This window comes from Pelmatolapia mariae, linkage group LG3_W (genome assembly GCF_036321145.2).
Source record: "Pelmatolapia mariae isolate MD_Pm_ZW linkage group LG3_W, Pm_UMD_F_2, whole genome shotgun sequence".
Classification (NCBI taxonomy): domain Eukaryota; kingdom Metazoa; phylum Chordata; class Actinopteri; order Cichliformes; family Cichlidae; genus Pelmatolapia; species Pelmatolapia mariae.
Genome location: NC_086229.1, coordinates 1,609,698 through 1,623,100, shown reverse-complemented (window position 1 = coordinate 1,623,100; position 13,403 = coordinate 1,609,698). Strand labels below are relative to the sequence as shown.

At 37.5% G+C, this 13,403-nt stretch overlaps 1 protein-coding gene and 1 long non-coding RNA gene across 2 annotated transcripts in view; one reads left to right on the top strand and one right to left on the bottom strand.

Annotated features, from left to right (window-relative positions):
- Positions 1-13,403, bottom strand: part of LOC134615614 (NLR family CARD domain-containing protein 3-like) — a 182,888-nt gene that overhangs the window by 13,105 nt on the left and 156,380 nt on the right. The gene's annotated exons all lie outside the window — the stretch shown is intronic.
- Positions 12,500-13,378, top strand: LOC134624152 (uncharacterized). The gene is made up of 3 exons (XR_010093459.1): positions 12,500-12,556; positions 12,764-12,838; positions 13,234-13,378. It is a non-coding gene; the product is annotated as an uncharacterized LOC134624152 (long non-coding RNA).

The following is a 13,403-nucleotide window of genomic DNA, read 5'->3' as shown; positions in this document are numbered from 1 at the left end:
TGGTGATAGACTGGATGAACTGACAGATCTGGTGAAATAATTGATTCAGTCTCAAGCAACAAGAGATGGACAAAGAATCAGGAACACAGATGAAGACATAAGGACAGTTTATGAGGAGTTGCGTCAAGTGCAAACCCCTGAACTAGACCTGAGGTGCAGGGTTGATACATGCATGTTATTCTCAGGATTCATTTTTCAAAGAACAGAGAGACAGCTTAACCCTTTAAGACCTACCATAGAACCAAGTCCGCCAGAGCTTATATTATATTTTTACATGCTGTAGTGCCAATTTTGGGAGCATTTCAAGTTGATATACATCAATACAACCATTACAGCCCAAATTTTAATAATATGTATGCATTAAGTGCATAGTAATTACATAAATTGCAAAAAAGTGCAATAAACTACAAAAAAATTCAAAATCGTTTTTGTTTTTTTAACATATATTTCTAGTTAGAGAAATTTAAGAGGCTTATTCCTCAAAACTGTAAATACAAAAAAGTAGCACAAACTAGTTTCCCACCACAGGAAATTTATTTGAAGTGTCTTCATAGTTTTACTTTTGAAATACACCAATTTTTATATACTGCAGGAAAAACGAAAATAAATATTATAGTGCAAATTTGCAAAAAAGCAGCATATGCATCAAAATAAACTATTTCCAGCAGTGCAATTTGAGTTCTAAGCATCCCAGAAACGACACAGAAAGTCATAAAGTCAAAGATTACTTTTAAAAACACCAGTATAGGCTCTGAGGCCCTGACAGTAAAAAAAAAAATACATTTCCGCGAAAATGACATCACTTCCGGTTTCGGGCAGGTAATGGCGAACATGCGAAAGTTCACGCTGACGTCTATTCCAACGTAGGAAGTGTTATGAACAGCTGATCGGATCGGCAAAGCGTATTTCTGGAATATTATGTTTTTGTTGCTGCAAGCGCTTTTTATGCAGTTTTTGCAAAGCTATATGTGGAAGAAAACCGTGACCTAGGACAAGCTGATGGCATAAGATGTAAGTACAACTTCTCCGGTTTCATATGCAAAAAAAATTATTGCGCTAGCTTACGTGGTTGCAGTGATACAGGGATTTAAAAATAGATACGCAAATCGTAGCGGGGGCGCTACGCTCGGCTCTAAAGGGTTAAAGGTCAAAAAGCAGATAAAGAGAAGACGAAGAACCTTGGCCTAATTTTTTGTGCTAGGCTCAACAGGTTCTTTTTCCAGACCACTGTCTCATCAATCAGGATATAGGTCTACTATCTCTAGCAGCTACTCAGTCAAAAGAATAGAGGCTGTAGCTGAAGCTGCTGCAACTCAGAAGGTCTTGGCAGTGTTGGAGGAGCAAGAAAGGGAAGAAACAGAACTTCAAATGTTCGAGGCTGAGAACCTAGCCAGACAGCAAGAAATCGAACACACACATAGAAAACTTGCACGTCAGAAGAAGTAAAGAAGCTCAATCCTGCTAGAGCTCGAGTGAGGGTCTATGATGAAGCTAAAGAAAACATAGAAGCAACTGATTTGTTGTATGGTATTGAAATACCACCAGAGCTTCAAGTCACAACCCATTCTCTCAATGCATCAAATCCCCTATTCATTCCTTAATCCCTAGTGGTTACAAGTCAAGCTCCTTGTTCACAACAGTTACCTCAGTTTTAGAAGAATAGCTCAGATCTGGTTAATATGCTAGTAGAAGCTATGAGTGCAACACGGCTCCCAACATCAGGGCCTGCAGTGTTTACAGGAGAACTCTTGAAATTTATAGACTGGCAATTATACTTTGAAATATTAACATAAAGAAAAAACATTCCAGAGACTGAAAAACGATATTACCTAAGAAAGTACTTAGATAGCACAGCAAAGAAAGCCATGGAAGTATTTCTTCTACTGGGCAGAGAAACAACATATGACTTAGCCTGGAAGCTTTTATAGAACATTTCGGAGACCCATTGTTAATTGGGACAAGCTGCATGCATGGCCAAAGATATATTCTAAAGATGCTCGCGAGCTATGAGAATGTGCAGACTTTCTCAAGAGCTGTGAGGCTGCGATCCCCCACGTTAAGATTCTGGAGGTCTTGAATGACTGCACCGAGAGTCAAAGGATTCTGTTTAACTTTCCATTTTGGTTGGTTTCCAGCTAGAATTGTAAAGTGATGGAAGTCAAACAAGTGAAGGCTGAGTAACCACCATTCAAGGTGTTTTGTTGACTTCCTATGAAAGGAAGCAAATCTTGTTTGTAATCCCATTTCCTCAATACAAGCACTGAAGAGTGTTGAAAGTGAGAAACCAAGGCATCCATGAATCCAAATAGTTCAAGCAAAGACTCTGACCACAAGCACAACGCAAAGCAGTATTCCATCATGTGTTTCTGCAAAAGGATTGGATACATCCTAGACAAATGCCAAACTGTTCAGGATCGTGTTACTTTTGAACACACACAGAAGCTTTGCTTTGGATGTTTGAAGACTGGTCATCACTCAAGAAAATGTGATAACAAAAGAACATGTGAGAAATGCCAAAGGAGACATCTGACATGTTTGCATGTTAACAAGTTCAAAGACTGTCAAAAGCCAATGCACCAAAATGGAGGTAACATCTCAAAGGACAAGGCAGACACCACAGAAAGGGCTGCAACAGCAACTTCCAACAGAGTCATCCAAGAGGGTGTAAACACACAAACATCCTCTTTCTTGCCAATCTGAGTATCATCTACTAAGCAGTCAGATCAAGAACCGCTAGTTTATGCACTCTCAGACATGCAGAGCGATACAACCTTCATACTAGACGAAGTAGCCCAAGACTTCAAAAAAACACCCAAAAAGAATATCAGTCTGCGGATATCCACAATGTCTGCCTAGTCAAAGGTTGTACCATGTCAGAAACTGTCAGGTCTACAATTGATGGGATCAAACTCAAAGAAAAGGATTCCACTACCACCTGTTTTTGTCACGATCTGCGGGTGCAGACCGCATGGAGGGTGTTTGGATGACCTAGGTGCGGACACAGACGAAGGAGGCAAAACTTTTACTGAACTCAAAGTAAGCCTTTATTAGGGCCGGTAAAAATTAAAGCAAAAATAACCAAACATAAACTATGGCAATGACCTAAACAAAGATCCTAAACTGGGAAACAACTAAAGACTAAGAATTACTAAGACTGTGACTTTGAACTATAACTATGAGCTATGAACACAACATGAAAAGGCAAAGAACGGAATTCTGGACTGGTACATGAAAGACTATGTGACATGATCATGGGTCATGTTGACCCAGCATTCTTAGTTTTCGTGTGTTTTTGTATTTTGTTCTTTATTTATGCCATGGTTCCTAGATTGTTCTGTTAAGATGTTGCTTCTTTGATTTCCCCTCGTGACTTTACCCCCTGTGTGCCCCTCTGTGTATCTATGAGTCCTCGTTTCCCCTCCTTGTGTTTTATTGCATGTTTTCCCCAGCCCGCTATGTCTGTGCTCTCCCCGTGCTTTCTCTCTCCCTGTGTTAAACAGGAAACAGGAGAGGACGCAGACATGATATGAGCTAGGCAAACATTAACCACACAGACATGAAACATGACAGCTTAAGACATGAACTAACAAGATAAACTAAACACAGAAGGTGTTTAGTTTAGTTGGTCACAAAGTGACCAAATAAACAGAACTAAAGACTAAGCAAATTAGGAGCTTAAGATAACTAGATGAATCTAACAAAATAATGTCATGCTACAAAGAACCTCAATCCTATCCAAATAATAGAAGCCACAAGAACTAAACATATCTTCAGTAAAAACATAAGTCAACAATACAGAAAATAAACGCAAAATGCTAGTTCACAGACCCAGCCTGTGGCAGTTTTCACACAACAGTTTATCCCAGTAAACAGGGTCCACCAGACCTTCCCAAAGTGTGGGGCCCGCCCCCTAGGGGGGGCGCAGAGTCATTGCAGAGGGGACGCGGTATGAAAAAAAGGGGGGGGACAAAACGCTTGGACACTGCTAGCACGGGGCACCCACAGAAACGCAAAGCAGGAGATGAAGCATAGCCTAATATGTTTCCAAACCAACTTCATTCTAAGCCAGAGACTAGAAAATATGGTGAAGCATATGTTCCCTTTGGTTTCACCTGCACAAGTGCTGAGGTAGGTCTCCCCTGCAGAATTGGTTTTTACCTGTGTCGGGAGCAGCGCTGGGCTGTTCAAATCACGGACAAACAGTATCCCACAGGTGTTTATGTTTTTAAACCAATTTTGCACATTTTTTGAAAAATGCATTGATAGCAATGTTGAATATTATTACAGATGAAAAAAATAACTACAGTAAAATAATCACACCCCAACGCCTCTGCCTTTCTAAATGTAGGGACAGTAGCTGCGTGTGTGTATGTAAGCGTGTAAAACCTGAAGATAGTCAGATTAACAGTAACAGTATTTTGTCTCTATCTGCCATTCTGCAAATTCATCTCACGTAAACAATAACGTGGCGCACAGCGTGTCGTGAAAAAAGGCACATACCTTTGACGTTGCGTGACGAACTCTGTAATCCTCGTCCACACGTAAGCGGGGAAAAAAAGGACTTTTAAAAAAATCTCCTTTTTAAAAATCACCTAAACGCCGTTTAGGTGTGGACAAAACAGCTGCGTTTTCAAAAATACCCGTGTACACTGAAAAAAAGGCCATGTTGGATTTAATTGATTCAATAGTGGACACTGGTTGCACACAAATGTTTTGCTTTGGCAGAAACTTAAACAACTGAGTTAAAGCAACACAACTTATTCATAGTCAATAAACATGTGCATTTTGTGTTCATAAAACGTGATTGAAATATGTTTAGATTAAGTAAATTGAGCTCTTGGAATATTTTAATCCTTCACAATTTTGTCATTTTATTTCAACACTATTCAATAGCTTTTACCCCAGCACTACTTGATCAGTTAAATACTACATGTTGTCTTCATATTACATAATTTTCAACAAAGTCTAGAGTCTGGTTAACATAAAAGTTGAATGGATCTACAACAACTAACATCCTCCTATCTTTATCCTGGTTGCAGGGGCGCTGGGCTACTATAGGCAGGGTACACACTGGACAGCTCACCAGTCAATCACATAGAGACAAACAACCATTTGCATTCACAGTGAATTCCAAATCACCAATCAACCTAAGCTAAATCTAATAACTGTATGACTTTTAACTGTGGGAGGACACCAGAATACCCAGGGAGAAACCAGTGCAAACTAGCCATATTGTGGATTTGAACTCAGACCCTTTTTACTGTGAGACAACAGCGCTAACCACCATGTCACCAATCCAGGGTTGACAAAAGTAGGAAAGCTATGATTTCAAGGCTTGATGCAGAAGTTTCTGTACGCTTTTGTCCTTGACAGGTTAAACCACAATAAAAAGCAATAGCATACACGTTGTGTGTGTAGTGATCTGCCTCTTATAACTCTAGTGATTTTCCTGCAGTTTGAAATCTCAAGTGATCTTGTAAATTTCACGAGTCCAGCAATTAACCACTCCTACTAGATTGTATCATGTCATCTCAACAAGAACAAATTAAGTTGTTGAATTCCATACAGATCTTACATGATTTAATTACGTTCAAGATAGAAAGAAGAAAATTTAGTGTTCAATTTACAAGTTAGACTGGGTAACAACCACCCAATTTACTTCTTTCGGTATACCAAAAAAGTAGAGGTGGCTGTATGACTTGACTCAAACCACGATGTAAAGCGTGCGAGACTGAAATCCCGTGTAGTGTCGCGAGATTTAACATTGCTATATCATTGACTTACTTCACTCGAACATATGTACAATTTAATCTACCCGCTCTGCATATTATGTATTTTCTACACTATATAGTTACACTTAACTTTAAACCATGAGGCAATTGTGTTAAATACACGCAAGATGCTTACATAAATCCAAGAGCTGGCCAATCCCCTTTTTTCAGTGTAGGTGCGGACGTAGCGTGAAAGAGTTAGTAGTTTCTTTGCTCGCTTTGAAGTCCAAAACAGCACCACTGCACAGAAGACCCCACCCCCTCCTGGCGACCAGGTGTTGACTCTGTCCCCGGACAGCGTGAGGAGATCCCTCAGCAGGATCAATACACGTAAAGCTCCGGGTCCTGACAACATTCCTGGTCGTGTACTGAGAGACTGTGCGGTGGAACTCACTGATGTCTTCACAGACATCTTCAATATATCACTTATCCAGGCTGTCGTCCCCACATGTTTTAAAGCCACCACAATCATTCCGGTTCCAAAAAAGTCATCTCCCTCCTGCTTTAATGACTACCGTCCGGTTGCACTCACTCCCATCCTGATGAAGTGCTTCGAACGACTAGTCATGCAACACATCAAGACTGTCCTGCCCCCCTCCCTGGATCCCTTCCAGTTTGCGTATCGGCCCAACCGCTCAACCGATGATGCTATCTCCACTGCTCTCCACTCAGCACTCACACACCTGGACAAAAAAGACTCATATGTTTGAATGCTGTTCATTGATTTCAGTTCAGCATTCAACACTATAATCCCCCAACAGCTCACTCAAAAACTGGTCCAGTTGGGGCTTAACACCTCTCTGTGCAACTGGCTGTTGGATTTCCTCACCGGAACCCATACGGTAAAAAAATACATTTTTCCTGGCCAAAATATATTTAAAATATATGGTAAATATATTTTGTATTTGTGATGCTCCAAAAAAATATATTTTTGAAATTGAAAATATATTTCTTTCAAACCAAAATACATTTCAAAACATATTTTAGGGTGAATAAAATACATTTCCAACCTTTATTTAAAATGTATTTAGTGCAATAATGATGATAATGATAATAATACTAAAAGTAACATGTTTTATGCACAGCTGCAAAAAACAGTTGGATTCAAACGAAACAGAGTCAAAGGTCTATCACGAATTAGGTTGTTTATTCATTTGCTTACAGTATTTCACATTACACAATATCCCACTATAATGTAGCGTTCATTGACTTTGAAATTATCTGTCAGTGATACAGTAAACAAGATACAACAACTGCTATGTACACTTTAGTTGTTGACGATATTTACAATATAGTACTTAAAGGAACACACTCTACTTTTTTTGGAAATAGGCTCATTCTCCATCTCCGTCAGAGTTAAAAATGCAGCACGTTAATAGGACTCTGGAGCGTGATCTTATGGGATGGGGCGTAGCCAGGATTTTTGGTCGAGGCGCCATATTAGCAGGCCAAACAAATGCTTGCTGTGTGGCCGGTTGTAATGTTAGATTGCACTACCGGCAAAGGAATAAGCTTGAAAACAGGCTCTCTTTTCATTGTTTCCTCACCTGGAAGCATCATGAGGGAGCTTATGTGTTGGATGTTACCAAAAGAAGGCGTCTAGCCTGGATAGCAGCTGTGAGACGAGCTGATATTCAGTTCTCTACCATCCCCAGATATCTGTTGGTGTGCTCCAGTATTTTCATTCAGGTAAGTTCTAAATAAGTTCATATTATTCTTTATATCCTGTTAGTTTCATTTTCAATGCACTCTGAGATCATAGCACAAACTTAGATCAAACATGCAGAACTACCTTCTATTTATAGAGTTGCTAATTATTTGGCATTATTGCAGCAAACCAGCCTATGAAATGAATGAAACACATCCTGACTGGGTTCCAACACTACACATGGGGCACTACGAAATCCCTGCTTCAAACTACATGCTACATACCACCATGCCAATGAGATTACTTTTTCCATGTGAGGGTGAAAAGGTGAACCTCCTGGATAAGATGGCAAAGGTTTGCTGCGTTTTGGTGAACATGTGCCCCAGTGTGGTAGTAAAACCAGGGAAAAATGCTCTTGTTAAATACTTTTAAGTCTTGTGCTGTTTATGTATTGATACGTTTTCAAAAGAGACAGTAAATTACAGAATGCTAGTAGTGGGTGATATTATTTACATGCTGTCATTTTTTGTATGTGAACATTTTGTCATTTGTAAACTATACATAACATTGATTCTACATTTTAACTGATTTGATGTTCTACAAAGTGCTTTTAATTAAAAATAGGCAAACATTTCTTTGTTTCTTTATTCAACTTTTGAACAGTGGTACTTAGTAAGTACATATTCAGTAAATGCAAAGTATTTACATGGCCCCCTAAATTAAACATTATGGGTTATTCAGAACAGAACTATGCTTGGAAAAATATTGTCCCATCAGTTGATCCAACTCCTCCACAGTAGCAGGATGAACTTTTCTTTTTTGAGGACGGCTTCTTTTACCTGTCACAACGAATGGTCTGTTTATGTTTTGATCAAGAACCTTTTTTTGGGCAGCTGAAGAGGAGAAGTCTATCTTATGGCCAACCTCTGGCTGTATCTTGGTCATATTACCAGGCAAAACCCAGTATGCAGGTTCATCTGTAAAAGTCCTTGTGCCACAGATCAACACTGTTGCTTCTACATTAAAGAGAAGAGCAGCAACATGGGTGCAGGTCTCCACGACTCCGGCCATACAGGTGCAGTGGGCGGCTTCAACCTTCCCTGTGATGCTCACAATGACCTGTGGCTGCAATGCTGCAATTCAGTCTTTAAGAGTGCAGTACCTGAAACACACACAGACAAAGTTCATTTAAAGACAAGAGCTTTAATAAGCCAAGGCCGACACAAATGTGCTTTATCTACTTTCAAATCCATTCATCATAAATGTAACAAATAAAGTGTTTTTATGTATCCATCTATAGAACGCTGCATGTTATATTCTAAATCTGCCTGTTTCTTTTTAGAAACCTATCAGCAAAAAATGAACCTAAAGTATGTAATGCAAGGATGTAATCACTTTCAAGAGGGAGAAAACATAATGTTCGACTTTAAATGACAATTATGGACACCTAATATGATAAGGAGGTTCTGCAGGTCATTAATCAATGTATAAAACTAAAACAGAATGTATTTTAGTGACACAGGACACAAACAAGGAAGCAAGATGTGTAATTAGGATTATTTATAATAAATATGAATTAATTAGGGCAATTTCTTTAACCATAAAGAATAACTAAATCCTTCAGGACAATGTCACATCAATGCACTGAACTCACTATGTTATCCCTCTAACAGAGCCTCCACATGTTCTCACTGTAATTTCCCACTCATGAATGAATTTATGCTAGCACTAATCTGAATGTTCAGGGGGAATCAAACACATTTTACTCGCAGTACTCAAGCTGACTTACCTAATGACGAAGTACTCACAACGTGGAGGCTTAAAAATAGCCAAATCTTGTACCCAGTCCTTGGTGAATTGGATGTGCCTCCAGAGATTTATAATTGCAAAACTGGTCCGCCGTGTATGCGCTGACTCCACAGACAAGGTATGAGAGTAGATCATGCTAAGTCAATAGCGGTTTGGTCTTCAGGGTTTCTACTCCACGGCTATATTCCATACAGGTCCACATTTCACCAATCAAGTACCGTCTCTTTGCATCTGGACACAATCTGTCTCTATACTGTCCTTTTTCTTTTCAGCTACGTTTCAGAATGGTTCGTAGCAATCTTGTTTTGATTCGCGACCAGCCAAGATGGTGCTGCGCTCCCACAATGCATTGTGACATTACGTCAACGCCAAAGCCCTTTGCGTGCACGAGAGTATACGCATGCGCATTGCCATGGTGGTTTAAAAAATAAAGATATAATGAAAAGTAATTAATAAAAATTAAATATTTAAACATTCCCACAAATGTGCAATGAACGTGCAAAAACTCTCTTTATTAGTTGTTGCTGTTTCTTTCTTTCTTTCTTTCTTTTTTTTTTTGAAAAATAACGACGTCTCTGAGGCGCGAATTCCGACAGTGAGAGGAACGGCCGGATACAGGAGACGGGAAGAAACAAGCCGATTATGTTCGCGTTAATTAGGTGGTTGGAAGATGTAAAATTCTCAATTCTGCCAACTGAACATATACGAGATTTTAATGAGGATGAATAATTAGTGGAGGAAACGGACCTTTATTTGGTGGAGTGGCGACAAGGAGCCAAAAGGCGGGTGGCCGGTCTATGAAGCCTCCATCATCATCAAGCTAGCAGGTGCCTTTTCTCATATAATATTACTTTATTCTGGCTTATTTGGCACGGAAGCGTAGAGCTGCCACCCAGGCAAAAGAGAAATATAAGTATATCACGTTATAACGTGAAAGGTTTATCGTTCTAACAATATACTATCATGTTAGTACAATATACTTTTCATGTTTGAACAACATGTTTGAACAACATTGTACGAACAATGTGCATAATTATCACGTTCGTACAATATTGTGCGAAAGTGACAATTATGTATATTGTAATAACGTGATATTATATTATACAAACATGAAAAGCATAATGTTATAACAATAAACATTCAAGTTATAACGTGATATAGCTCTATTTTTCTTTTGCCTGGGTGGCAGCTCCACGCTTCCATAATTTGGTAATCAAAATATGTAACTTAATTAATTTTATTGTGATGTACTTTTGCCTTTTCTTATTATTCTACCTTCTCAGAAAGAGAAACATTACAAATAAAACTGTTTACACTTGTTATATACAATAACTATCAAAACCTATTCACATTTAATTTGGCTTTCACAGAAATCCCACCTCTCCTTCTGGCTACAGAGTACTTACCAAAGTTAGAAACAAAGCACAGTTATGCTTTATTAATGTTCGCTAATTACAGTGTTCCACATTTCCTTGCTTTTTAAGTCATTTTTAGGCTTTTTAGAGTTTTTGTTTTTTTAGTAGTAATGTTTCTGCCTATTTATTTCAGCCCATGAAATCGAACGCAGATCTTCCTGATGTGAGATTTACATAAATGTAAGTAATTTTGTTTGTCATTGTCATTAATGTTGTTGCTGTTGTTGTTTTTGTGCAGTTTGCAATCATATAAACCTAGCAAGCATCAGTCAGCACAGTGACTAACCTAAACAGATTCTTGCTTTATTCACATATATTATATGTAATTATATATACCTGCACATTGTGCAGCCACTTGGCCCCACCCCATTGTTGTGACAGCCCTGATTGTACTTATACACTGCATCTGAACAGGGAACAGTCTGCCACATTATTGTATTTTTAAGTGACTTGTTTGTAATACATGAATTTGTTTCTTACAGATGTCAAAGTCTCAACCTCATGCTGCCCTCCTCCATCCTCCTAAAGTAAGTATTTGTTGTTGTAGTTTTTATGCAGTGTCTGTGTCACATGCTAATCATAATTATTGAAATAACTGTTTTCTAACAGATTTTCCAAAACACTAGTTATGTTTGTTGTCATTCAGACTAATACTACTGCTTAGACATTGCTTAGTGGTCATGCATGTTTGACAAGCTTGTTATGATACCAAAACAGTACGCCTATCACAATAATCAATATATCGACTTAACACACAATACATGTACATGACCTCAATAATTGTTGATGATGCAAATTATCTGTCATTTATATTTACAAAAATAAAATATAATAATAACAACACAATAACATTAAATAACATTGTTTTCTATTTGTTAGAAAAATTACTATTTATTCAAGTTTTTATGGTATCTAATATTTTGATACCTAATTTCCATGATCTAAATATTTTTAGAATTAGATGTTGGTTTGTCAATTGAAAGTGTGTAGATCTTGCATTATTATGGTGTTATATTATGATTATACATTCAAAGACATAAAATGGTCTTAAAATGACAATGACATAACTTGTCCCAATTGTTTATGGGGCAATATACAAACCAACAAAAAGTTGTTATCGTAACAGGCCTTCAAAACAGACGGTTTTATGATTGATAAATTCAAAAAATAAATACATGTAATTTCTCCGAGATTCTCTAATATTCAGTTACAGTTCACAACACAGATACCTGTACATGCTGTATTATACTGTAAATATAAATCTCTACATTTAGCATCCCACTAGAAGAGTCACAGTAACTGCCTCTTTTTTTTTTTCTTTTTTTTTTCTTACAAATACCTGTACTATTACTAACACATTTACTGTTTTACTTTTAGCCTGTGGATACAAATGCAGATTTCCTTAATGTAGGTTGTGCATTTTAATTACATCATGTTATTTTTATTATTATTTATTTATTTATTTTATTTTACATTCAAATATGATTGCTAGTAGGTAAAGAATAGTTCACCTATAATTGATATTCCCAATTAATTTCTCACCTCTGATTGAATGCCTTTGTTTGTTTGCCTTTTTTGACTATAACAAAACATTTTTGCAGGATATATATGGTGAACTTATATGCATAGATACAGTCGTAGTGCTTGACACATGCACACACCAGTAGATGTACTAAAAAGGAAATAATTACAATCATGATGTTGATTGCTGATGTCAGTATATATGTTTTAGAGGAATGTTTTGTTTTTCACCTTAAATGAACTACTGTATATTGTTTCAGAAGAGATTTATTACCTGACTCTTATATATTCTTCTGTTTTTTGTTTGTTTTTGTTATTTTCAGGTTCAATGGTGCGTGTTCTTCTAATGGCCGCCTTCCCACTGGAGGTTTTGATCCACAGCAATTTAAAAGGTAAACAGCTTTGAAAGTCAGTTCAAATGGTTAGCTAATAGTATTCTAAAAAGCCTACAACTCTGTCACCAGTTTCTTTACCAAAAAGTACCCATAAAAGTATCTCTCAATAGCATATCATTGTAGCTCAAATGTTTAGTTGTACAAATATCAGATTTTTGGAAATCTAAAACTAGTCAAACACTCAAATGTTCATGCTTTTTATAGGAGGACAAAGCAAAACGGACATCGGCGCAGAGTGAAGAACTGCCCTTCATAAGGACACTATGACAGCCATATATAGTAAGTTAAGACTTTCTGTGTATCTAAAATTGCATACAGCACAAGTAACTTACTTTGCAACCATTACAATAGGTTGCAAAGTAAGTTACCAATACAAATAGGTGATGATGCATTGTAGTGGTTGGTCTCAGACAAAGAAGGTCAACAGATTTATGAATGCTGGAGGGTAAGGAGAGACGACCAAAAGGGGTGTTAGCATTACTGTAATGTGAACTGGATAGACTTTCCATCTAGGAAAAAAAAGAGGTAAAATTATGCGTAAAATATATCTGTATTAATATCTGTATCTATATAAACAGAAATATCTGTTTGCTAAATGAAGCTAGCTAACATAAATCATATTTTTATTTTAACTCTGATAAAAGTAATAGAACTGTGACTTTTGTTTGTTACAGTGGCGGTAAGGAAGAGGTTTCCCAATTTGTGCAGAAGGGCTTTGAGGATTGCAGTGAAAGCTGGGGGAACTGAGACTGCTGGAAAAGGAAAAGAAATTACATTTTAAGTATGTTGACTTATGTTCATACAATCACACACACATATACACACACATATGTGTGTGTATATG